This window comes from Nicotiana attenuata, unplaced genomic scaffold, assembly GCF_001879085.1.
Source record: "Nicotiana attenuata strain UT unplaced genomic scaffold, NIATTr2, whole genome shotgun sequence".
In the NCBI taxonomy this organism is placed as follows: domain Eukaryota; kingdom Viridiplantae; phylum Streptophyta; class Magnoliopsida; order Solanales; family Solanaceae; genus Nicotiana; species Nicotiana attenuata.
Genome location: NW_017670490.1, coordinates 183,527 through 195,831, shown reverse-complemented (window position 1 = coordinate 195,831; position 12,305 = coordinate 183,527).

Sequence of the window (12,305 nt, the reverse complement as noted above, 5' to 3'; positions counted from 1 at the left end):
ACGAACCCCTAAAACGTACTTTCCTGATGAAGAGGTATCATTCATAAGAGAAGACATTGCAGAATCCTATGATGGTTGGAGAATGTTTTTCGATGGAGCAGCAAATTTCAAGGGAGTTGGCATAGGAGCAGTTCTAGTATCAGAAACCGGTTAGCATTATCCGGTGTCCGCCAAGCTCAGGTTCCCGTGCACCAACAACATGGCCGAGTATGAAGCCTGCATCCTAGGGCTCAAGATGGCCATTGACATGAACATACAAGAGTTGCTAGTAATTGGAGATTCAGACTTACTCATACATCAGGTCCGAGAAGAATGGGCAACCAAGAACTCTAAGATACTCCCGTATCTGCACTATGTGCAGGAGTTGAGAAAGAGATTCACAAAGACAGAATTCCGACATGTTCCCAGAATCCAGAATGGATTCGCCGATGCATTGGCTACCCTGTCATCCATGATACAACATCCCGACAAAAACTTCATTGATCCCATTCCAGTAAAGATCCATGATCAGCCAGCTTATTGTGCCCATGTTGAAGAAAAAGCAGACGGAAAGCCTTGGTTTCATGATATCAGGGAATATTTGGCAAAAGGAGAATACCCAAGACTCGCAAATCCTACTCAAAAGCGCACACTTCGGAGGTTGTCCAACAATTTCTTTCACTGCGGAGGAATCCTATATAGGAGGACTCCTGATTTGGGATTACTAAGGTGTGTCGACACAAAGGAAGCATCCAGACTACTAGAGGAGATTCACGCTGGGACCTGCAGTCCACATATGAACGGTTTTGTCTTAGCCAAGAAGATACTCCGAGCTGGTTACTTTTGGATGACTATGGAGACGGACTGCATCCAGTATGTCCGGAAATGCCACCGCTGCCAGATACATGCAGACATGATAAAGGTGCCACCAAATGAGCTTAATGCAACAAGCTCACCATGGCCTTTCGCAGCCTGGGGAATGGATGTTATTGGACCAATCGAACCTGCCGCTTCCAACAGGCACAAGTTTATCCTCATAGCAATCGACTATTTCACCAAATGGGTCGAAGTAGCATCTCACAGGGCAGTGACTAAGAAAGTCGTAGCGGATTTTGTCCGCGACCGCATTGTTTGCCGATTCGGGATTCTAGAGTCAATCACTACTGAAAATGGCTCCAACCTCAACAGTGACTTGATGAAAGATATGTGTGAAACTTTCAAGATCAGACACAAGAACTCTACAGCCTACAGACCTCAGATGAACGGGGCCGTAGAAGCCGCCAATAAGAATATCAAGAAGATACTAAGGAAAATGATAGAGAAGCATAAGCAGTGGCACGAGAAGCTATCATTTGCTTTATTGGGGTATCGCACGACAGTCCGCACATCAACTGGGGCAACCCCCTATATGCTGGTTTATGGTACAGAAGCCTTCATTCCCGCTGAGGTGGAAATTCCTTCCTTAAGAATCATACAGGAAGCAGAGCTCGACGATGCAGAATGGGTGAAGAGTCGTTACGAGCAGCTAGCTCTTATAGATGGAAAGAGAATGAATGCAGTTTGCCATGGTCAGCTTTATTAGAAAAGAATGTCCAGGTCCTTCAACAAAAGAGTCAAGACGAGACAGTTCACACCGGGACAGTTGGTGTTAAAGAAAGTTTTTCCGCATCAAGATGAAGCCAAGGGGAAATTCTCTCCCAACTGGAAAGGTCCGTACATGGTTCTCCCGGGTTCTAACAGGAGGAGCCCTCATACTTGCAGAAATGGACGGAGAAGTTTGGCCAAAACCAATTAATTCAGATGCAGTCGAGCGTTACTACGTGTAATCTTTATGTTTTCCTATATGATGTATATTGAACTACGCCTGACCTGATTCTCATTTAAGAGGGGATACGTAGGCAGCCCTATGGGTTCGGTCACAATTCAATAAAATTTCCATTTCCTCCCGCAATTGGAAACTGGGACAGAATTTTGAGGAGGACCCTCAAAATTCCGAAGCAAGAGAGGTCGCAATGTCTTGAGCCACGTCACAGTCGGCGGTTCATCTGAAAGCTATTTTTAATTATGTACTTATGTCATATTTTTTACTAAACCATGCATGATTATTGCTGAAAACTGCTTGTTTAGCAACGCTACCCCAATGATACATACAGTATCACCAGAGCAAAGCCAAGCAGGTCAAGTAGAGCCAGCGGAGATACGAACTAACCTCCCCCTTTACAAAACTCACGATTTTTCTTTGGATGCAGGCACTTGGATTGCGAAAACATCTAACATACTATACACTCACGAGACAAACATTGTTCAGGAATACAACTCTCAGAACTGTTGCACTTACCAACATTTGCTATCCACACGCACCAGTGGCATTCCGTATGTCACGATGTCCCCAGCAGTCACGATACCGCAATCTGCTATCAGCTAAGAAAACTCTATTACCATTTCCCCTTTTATTTCTTGCATAAGGCTACCATTCTGCCTTCCGAGACTAAACGCTGTCTCCATCTGCATTTTGCATTGCATAAGGCTACCATTCTGCCTTCCGAGACTAAACGATGTCTCCATCTGCATTCCGCATTGCATAAGGCTACCATTCTGCCTTCTGAGGTTAAGCTTTACCTCCATCTACATTTGCATGGCTAAAAGATCGCCACCTTATTTACATTCGCATGGCTGAAAGATCGCCGCCTTATTTACATTTGCATGGCTGAAAGATCGCCGCCTTATTTACATTTGCATGGCTGAAAGATCGCCACCTTATCTATATTTGCATGGCTGAAAGATCACCACCTTATTTACATTTGCATGGCTGAAAGATCACCGCCTTATTTACATTTGCATGGCTGAAAGATCGCCGCCTTATTTACATTTGCATGGCCGAAAGATCGCCACCTTATCTATATTTGCATGGCTGAAAGANCCGGGTTCTAACAGGAGGAGCCCTCATACTTGCATAAATGGACGGAGAAGTTTGGCCAAAACCAATTAATTCAGATGCAGTCAAGCGTTACTACGTGTAATCTTTATGTTTTCCTATATGATGTATATTGAACTACGCCTGACCTGATTCCCGTTTAAGAGGGGATACGTAGGCAGCCCGATGGGTTCGGTCACAATTCAATAAAATTTCCATTTCCCCCCGCAATTGGAAACTGGGGCAGAATTTTGAGGAGGACCCTCAAAATTCCGAAGTGATTTCAGCCAGTCGTCGCAAGCAACGGTCAGAAGCATCAACACATTAAACTGGGGCAGAATTTTGAGGAGGACCCTCAAAATTATGAAGCAAGAGAGGTCGCAATGTCTTGAGCCACGTCACAGTCGTCGGTTCATCTGAAAGCTATTTTTAATCATGTACTTATGTCATATTTTTACTAAACCATGCATGATTATTGCTGAAAACTGCTTGTTTAGCAACGCTACCCCAATGATACATATAATATCACTAGAGCAAAGCCAAGCAGTTCAAGCAGAGCCAGCGGAGATACGAACTAACCTCCCCCTTTACAAAACTCACGATTTTTCTTTGGATGTAGGCACTTGGATTGCGAAAACATCTGACATACTATACACTCACGAGACAAACATTGTTCAGGAATACAACTCTTAGAACTGTTGCACTTACCAACATCTGCTATCCACACGCACCAGTGGCATTCCGTATGTCACGATGTCCCCAGCAGTCACGATACCGCAATCTACTATCAGCTAAGAAAACTCTATTACCATTTCCCCTTTTATTTCTTGCATAAGGCTACCGTTCTGCCTTCCGAGACTCAACGCTGTCTCCATCTGCATTTTGCATTGCATAAGGCTACCATGCTGCCTTCCGAGACTCAACGCTGTCTCCATCTGCATTTTGCATTGCATAAGGCTACCATTCTGCCTTCAGACTAAACGCTGTCTCCATCTGCATTTCGCATTGCATAAGGCTACCATTCTGCCTTCCGAGGTTAAGCTCTACCTCCATCTACATTTGCATGGATGAAAGATCACCACCTTATCTATATTTTCATGGCTAAAAGATCGCCACCTTATCTACATTTGCATGGCTGAAAGATCACCGCCTTATTTACATTTGCATGGCTGAAAGATCGCCACCTCATTTACATTTGCATGGCTAAAAGATTGCCGCTTTATTTACATTTGCATGGCTGAAAGATCGCCACCTTATTTATATTCTGCATGGCTGAAAGATCGCCAAATACTGCATCTCATGGGCTGAAAGATCGCCAAATTATCCAAAGGCATCATCGTTCGGAGGCATCATCTTCATAGCCCGAGAACACCATGTCATGGCCTGAGGATCCCTTTTAATCTTTGCATATCATTATTTAAAGGCGTCATGGTTCGGAGGCATCATCCTCATAGCCCGAGAGCATCATTTCATGGCCTGCAAATCCTTTATTATACGCTCATGGCCCAGGACATCATGGTCTAAGGACGTCATTCTAATCGTCCAAAGACAACCTTCATGGTCAAACGGGAATTTGCATCATGTTTAAATTTACGCACCATATATGCTTGTATTGCTTATTTGCAGGTAAACCGGTGAGCAACGGCCATCTCGGCAGGAGCGGTCCCGCTCCAGTTCCTGCAGCCCTATCAAACCTTAACCATTACCCCGTCCTGAATATTGCGTCTGTTCTTGAAAGTCTCCATCGGCATACTCCCGACGGATCCCGAACTACATACGGCCTGATTCCTGTAAGACCAGGGATATGTAGGCAGCTCAGAAGCCAGGGCACGGCCTAAGCTCCTCGAACCATTTCGTTCGGTCAAAATTGGCCATCATATCTTTACCCGACAACTCTTTCATCCTTCCCGGGTAAAGAGGGGCAGCTGTTGATACCCAATTTTTTCCTATATACTTTTTAATATGCAAAATACTTTCAAAATAGCATGTGCATGCATATATAAGTATGTCTAAATGTTTTACTATTTTCTCTTAATTTTTTAAAGATTCTTTTAATCAATTTATTTCCTTATTTTATCCAGAAAAACCCAATAATTATTCCAAAATTATCATTTTGGTAATTCATTTATTGGATTCTCATATTTATGCTAAAATATAGCTAAGATAATTTTTACAAATTTATTTAGTATTTTTAAAGCTAAATTGCATATAATTGCAATATTAGCCTCTTTTAGATTTAATAACGTTTATATCTATAAAAATTAAGTCCAGTATTTTTAATTTGATAATTATGTACTATTAGTCATTTTAGTACCTTTAATTTATTTCCAAAAATTATTTTACTATTTTTATAAATCAAATAGGGAAAAGTGGCTATTTAAATGTTAGCCCATTTTCATTTCAATTTTAGCCTGATTTGGCACCCCAATTAAACCCAATCTGAGGCCCAATTACCCTGACCCAATCCCCGTTTAATCCGACCCAAGCCCGTCTTCATAACCCATCCACTCGCCCGCATTAATCCAGGCCGTTGATCATTCAGATCAACGACCAACAACAATCCTTACCTTTTTTAATTCAAACGACCCCTAACCCTAACCCCATTTCATACACTCCGCCGCCTCTGAATCCCCTTCTCTCTCGATCCTCTCTCAAACACCTCTCAAACCCTAGCCGCCGCCCTCAACTACAACCCTAAAATCTCCCAAATCAATGGCTTCCAAGGTCATCGGAGGCCTGTATCCACCTCATATGGCTTCTACATGCCCGGTTATCATGGTTTCAAGGCTAGATCCTGGAAAAGTTTGGCCCAGACCTTGGTCGTTTTCAGTTTATGACTGTTCTCCGGTCGTCTCTGACCTTTCTCCGGCCAGCCATGGCTATTCGAGTCTGACTCTTGACTCTCCTGCTTAGATCGATGGTTTTCAAAGCCTTTCTCACCACTTGGGGTTCTTCTGAAACCCTAACCTTTAAGGTTCTTCCGATTTCTTTTAGATCTGTTTTAGATCTGTGTTTGCTCTAAACTTCTAAACGTTTTTCTCAAAGTTTCTTCTAAAACTCTACCTTCAAAACCCCTTATCTTTTCCGATTAGGGTTTTGCTAAGTTATTTCGAAGCTTTCTCTGATTTTTGACATGTTCTGTGTTTCCTTATGTCGTTCTTCTACTGGAGTTTGCATGTTAAAAGCCTTAATTTCTTTTGAGGTTTCTGAATCTATTTTTGTTAATATTTGTTTGATTTATTTGTTTTTCATCCCTAGACTCGATTGGTGTTGAAAACCCTAAGTTTGGGTTCATTCGAGTTTCTGAGACTATTTGTTGTGTGATTTACTTGTTCGTTATCTTTGAGTTCGATTGGTTTCAAAAACCCTAATTTCTTTGGGGCCTATTCGAGCTTCTGAAGCTGCTTGTGCAACTCATCTGTTTGAAGTTGCTCGACTGGATTTGAAATCTTTTTGTTTCAGCATTTGTTTCTTTATGTGATTTGACTTCCTGCTATCATTGAAACTCGACTATACTTTTACAGAAGAGCCTTTTTACTTGACCATTTGCATGCTTCTGATACTCTCTCTTTTCTCTATTACTAAGTTAATGAAGTTGACCTATGTGACTACCATGTTTCGATAGTTCACTGTCTACTGACTATGTGATTGTTATTGCATGTTGCTTCTCTTTGCCATAGTTTGGCCTCGCATGCCTAATGTTTATGCACTCTATTTATATGTTGAATTCCCCTCTTAAATGACCTTCAATTTCAGACTGATTTCAAACCATCCCTTGTGAAATTCTGATTGCACTCGTATGTTAAGTAACTGATTCTTTCCTTGTTTCGCCTTACTGATTTCCCTGTTTCTTGGTCTAATTTGAACACTTTCCTTTGAACTTTTGATCCCTACTTTTCTACTCGATTTGATTAATTCCCTTACCTTGGTTACATTGGTATTTGATTCTTACCGACATTTCCTTGATTAGAATCTGATGAACCTAGTCTCTATTGCATATTAGGTACTTGTATTATGCTGAAAATATTTCCTTATTTGTTATACTCAGCCTTATGTGATTTTTTTCCTTATTTAGTATTTGCATGTTACCGTTTAAATTTTAACTCCTTAATTAAAGGAAGTACTTATACTGATTTGATTTTAATTAGCACATAGTTCCATGATTACTGCTAAACTATGATTCTTGCCTTATTTTCTACCTGTTTTCAAACTATAAGTACCTTGCTCTCTCATTAACACAAACACACGAACACTCTTAATTCTGAACTCACACTTACACTCAAACGCTCTCTCTTGCTTTACTACTTGTACTGTGGCCTGTTTAGCTGGCTGAAAGCCAAAGCTATATTTCAAGTCCTGCTACCTGCATTTTGCTTCTTTGAACTGGTATATTCTAATTAAGTTTACAGCATCAACAACAACATGGTACTTAATGTTCTTGCATTCTTGTCTACCTACTGCTTGTATCTATTTCAGTACCTTTATGTAGCATGCTGTAATTTCTTTTCTCCTGTTCTGAATTAATGTTTCGTGAACCTTAAATCCCTATCCCCAATGTGTTTGGCATCTATGTTTGGTATGGGGCATGGCAGTATTGAACATTGTTGTCCATGACTCAAACTTGATCCCCCTGGGATCAAAACCTCTACGTTTTCTCTAGTGTATTGTGTTCTGGTGGGCTTATAGGCATGCCAGCATCTTCTATTGCTTTGCATGCCCAAAGCTGACCCTTGCCTAAGTACATAGGCTCTTTGCAATTCCCAACCCCTGAACCCCTTTTTCATGAAGTTATCAACTCTGTAACTGTTTCCCTACCACCCTTTACCCCTCTCCTTTATTCCCTCAACTCTTAGAACTCTGTTTCTGCACTTGCACTATCTTCTTAGACGTAAGTTCTGCCCCCCTCGTGTAAGCCTTGCCTTGGGACCCATGATCTCCCTCTGAACTTGGACACATGAGGGTTGGCACTTCCACACTGCACTTGTCCCTATTCTGGTTATGAAACTTGGGTGTGAGCACTGCCCGGGGTCTTATTGAGGCCGTTAGGGAACTCTGACACACTCAAGTCTGAGAAAGGCTTTGGATCAGTGGTCTTTGAGTTGGTTTATCCCATAACTCAGAGAGGAAGTCAAGAATCAGGCTTCCTCTGGTTGTATTTTTTCTTTGTACTTTTTCTGATGTAATTTATTATTCCTGGTTTGTAATAATTTGTAATGAATAGTTGGGGCTAGCTAGTGAAAAAGGGTTGGGTAATTATGCATGCAAGGGTAGAAAATATGCCTATAGGATTTCTTTTAATTCTTCACTTTCAAACTGCATTAGGAAATATGCCTATAGGATTTCTTTTAATTCTGCACTTTCAAACCGCATTAGAAAATATGTCTATAAGACTTCTTTTAATTCTGCACTTTCAAACTGCATGAGAAAATAGGCCTATAGGACTTCTTTTAATTCTGCACTTTCAAATCATGTCTCTAGGACTTATACTAAATCCTGCTTGTTCAGTTTCACACCTAGATAACCTGCCTATAGGTCGTATTCGAATTCTGCATGCCACTTAGATATCATGCTTTAGGTTCTAAACGGCTATAAATAAGTATCACATTCGTAATTTTGAAATCAGTAACGTATAGAAATCATGCCTGCATGGATTCTTAAATAAAATCAGACTCGTTTCATTCCCATTCAATATTAGATATCCTGTTCATAGGGATTAAAACAGTAATAGCAGATACTATCACCTGCAGATCCTGTAACTAGTCTAATTTAATTTTGTCCCTTCTGAACTTCTTTTAATAATCTAATCCCCTTTCTTAACAAGGTTTAGCAAGCATGCCTATAGGATTTCAAATAATTTATTTTGAGTTTTTACTGTCTTAATACCTTCTGAACTAAATAGACATCATGCCTATAGGACTCCGTCTAAGCACTCAGGAAAGCCTTAGGATAATAATTATAAAACTAAATCCGCTTTGTTAATTGCTACAACCAGCAGGCAGGCCTGATTCGGACTTCTTATCTGAGTTATGTAATAAACTAAGTTGCCTCAACAATTAACTTCCCTCGTCTTTATGTGCTTTAAATCAGACCTAAAAAGTATGTGCAAGTCATGCTATTTATGTGCTTTTGTTTGAGGAGGTATACTTGAGCCTTATATGCTTATGTGTTTCCCCCCTTTAATGTGCAGTCTTTATATGTTTTGTATGTCGCCTTAGAATTTTTACCTTTGAAACTTCAAATAAGCCTAACACCCCTCCCTTTTAGGAGTAGTAGTCCTAAATTCCTCCGAGACTGATAGGAATGGGATGGGTAATAGCATGCAATAAGTAATCGAGACCAATCTGCGCTTTAATACCTTAACGGGGTGGGAAGGGTAGATATGGATATGATGACCACGCGATAATGTCACGTGTAGCCCCTCATTGAGGAGTGATTACCGGACATTATGTGGGTGATCCATATTTTAATAACCTAGGACCCCTACCCCCCCCCCCCCACCTTTTTTTTCTTTATTCTTTATTCTTTCTTCAGCATTGTAACTCCTTATTTAAAAATCAGCTCTTTGATTGTTCTTTTAAATTTATTTACTTTCAAACCATTATGTATTGAAATCCCCTCTTACTTGAGCCTTATCTGCTTACATGTTAATTGTACCCCAAATTCACAATAACTGTCTGGCCGGGAACCACACTAGTGGATCCTGAGGGGTGCCTAACACCTTTCCCATAGGATAATTTCAAGCCCTTACCCAATCTCTGGTTATTCAAGCAAGCTTAGAGTTGAATCTCTATTGGTGTCCTAATGCACCTTAATCATTAGGTGGCGACTCTTCAAATGCAAAACCCAGTTCCCAAAAGGAACGAGTTGTCCCATACCAAATTGTCACAAACCTGATTTCGCGAGAAAAAGGGGGCGCGACACTTGCACGTTCAAGAATTAATGAAGCATTCTCTCAAGTCATCCATCAATCTTGCAAGCGACTCTCAAGGGCTCAAGAACAAAGAACAACATAACAACGGACCAGTTCCCTGTATCGAGTTATTACATGTCCTTTGTTGTGTTGTAACTTTCTTAAAGTACTCTACTTGTAATTCCTACATAGCTTAGTTAGAAGCATTGTGTAGGAAATCTTTATAAATCATAAACCCTTGTGTTTGTGTCTTGGCTAGAGTTAGTCGTGTTGTAAAGTCTTTGTAATAGAGTTATTACAAAGTGGCTTGTAATAGTGTTGTTACAAGTTAGTGAGGGATTAAGCGGTTAATTCCTAGGTTACAATAGTTTGTACTCTGAAGTTTGCTCAGTAGTGAAGTTGAAATTCTACAAGGATAGGTCGTGGTATTTGATCTCGTGAGCTTAAATTTTCCATGTAAAATTCCATTGTGTCATACTTACTGCAGTGTGCGTGTGTTCTATGGGAACTAATAGAGAACCTGATTCTCTATATAGTTTGGTGGACCCTTAATTTCTATCAAAGAGTTTACCAAGATTTGACTTTTGAGTAAACGACTTCGGGATGGGTATTTAAAGGTTCCAATAGGTTCATAAGGTGATTTTTGACTTGGGCGTATGTTCCGGTTGATTATCGGATGGTCCAGGAGCAGTTCGGCGCTTATTATCGGAAGTTTGCATTTTGAAGGTTTAAAATTTGCTAAGTTTGACTTAGAGTGTACTTTGGTGTTATCGGACTCCAGGTGGTGTTTTGAGACCTTGGAAAGGTTCAATTTATTGACTGGAACTTGTGAGTGAAGTTTGGTCATGATCCAGAATGTTTAAGAGTGATTCGAACACTTAAGCTGCGTATTATTTAAGTTTAAGAAAATGAATTGACCACAGTCAAATAGTGGACTTAGCGAGATCGGATTCATGATTTAAAGTTTAAACAGGTTTGTATGATGATTTTGGACTTGTCAGCAAGTTTTGGTTAAATTTCGGTGAGTTTCGGATGGGTTTGGATTGGGTCGCGCTCCTCTTGTTTCGGCGTCGATTCTTTTGGCATAAAGGTTACAATATTGAGAAAACTATCTTTGATTTGTGATTGTATGAACCATTAGATCTCTATCGTAATTACAGAGTCATAGCAATAAGAATCATCGAATTTCGAGATCACATGAAAGAGTTATGCCCATTTCTGTGTCGGAAAAGATTACTGATTTCTGGTGCGAACTTTTATTCTTCGCGAACGCAAGGGAGGTCTCATGAACGTGGAGAAGGAAATTTGGGTTGACTGGTTAACGCGAAAAATTACTCTTCGCGAACGCAAAGGTGTCCCGCGAAGGCGATGGATAATAATCACTTGGGCAGTGTTTTAAGCCGAGTATTTTGGTATTTTGAGCATATCTTGAGTTCTAGAGCTACATTTGAGGTGATTTTCGTGGTGCTGTTCTCATATCTACAAGGGGGTAAATATATAACATTTATTTTGATGTTTTGACATGATTATTTTTGTTGTTCATTATTCTTTTTCGTGTTTGGATTGTAAAAATTGGGGCTTTGAGCCCCAAAGTTGAGAATGATAAAATCTTAATTTGAGGGTCAACTCATGGACGAAATTGGATAATTTTATGGATATAGAATATGTAAGTTAAGAGTAATATTTATTTTCAAAAAATTTCGAAATACGAGCATGCGGGTCCGGTTGTTGACTTTTTGAATGAAGTTGGGAATTGGTATAGATTGTTAGATTACGAGTTTTTGAGTATGTTTTGATTGGTTTGCACGTTGTATGATTAGGTTCAGATCGTTTGGAATTGATTTGAGGAGTTCGAGAGGCGTTAGAGCCGGTTATCGGGTTCGGAGAAAGGTAAGACTTCTGTCTAACCTTGTCAAGGGGAATTTACCCCGTAGCTGTTATATTTGCTATGTGCTACATGTTGTGGGGGATACGCACGTATGAGGTGACGAGTGTCCGTGCATAGGCTAGAATTCCTGATTAGGTGTGGGTAGATTTTGACTTACGCTATGCTTTAATTACAATATTTGAGTTATTCTTGTCTGTTTATACTTTAATTTACATTTTTGCCTAAGACTAGACTTGCGTGAATTATTGGACTTGCGATTTTAGATATTTGGTGAGTTACTTGATTAGTAGTAGAGATTACACCTCCTTTTACAGATTTCTGCCGTGTGATACATATTTGTCCGAAAGTTTCTTGAATTTCACAACTCACACATATATTTGTGAGTGGGGCTAGTGACCCGTGAAGTTTCATTATTTATATGGGATCGGGATGAACGCCTCAGCAATACTATGATGGATCGAATCGTACGAGCTCAGCAGTATTATGAGATGCATCTATAGTTCGTGCCGGTCGACCCTCGGTAGTGTACACGATTATGGGATCGGGCTGAACGACCTCAGCAGGGATTGAGCCGTACTCCACGGCAGGAACTCGTGACTTTATTCTTGTGGGAC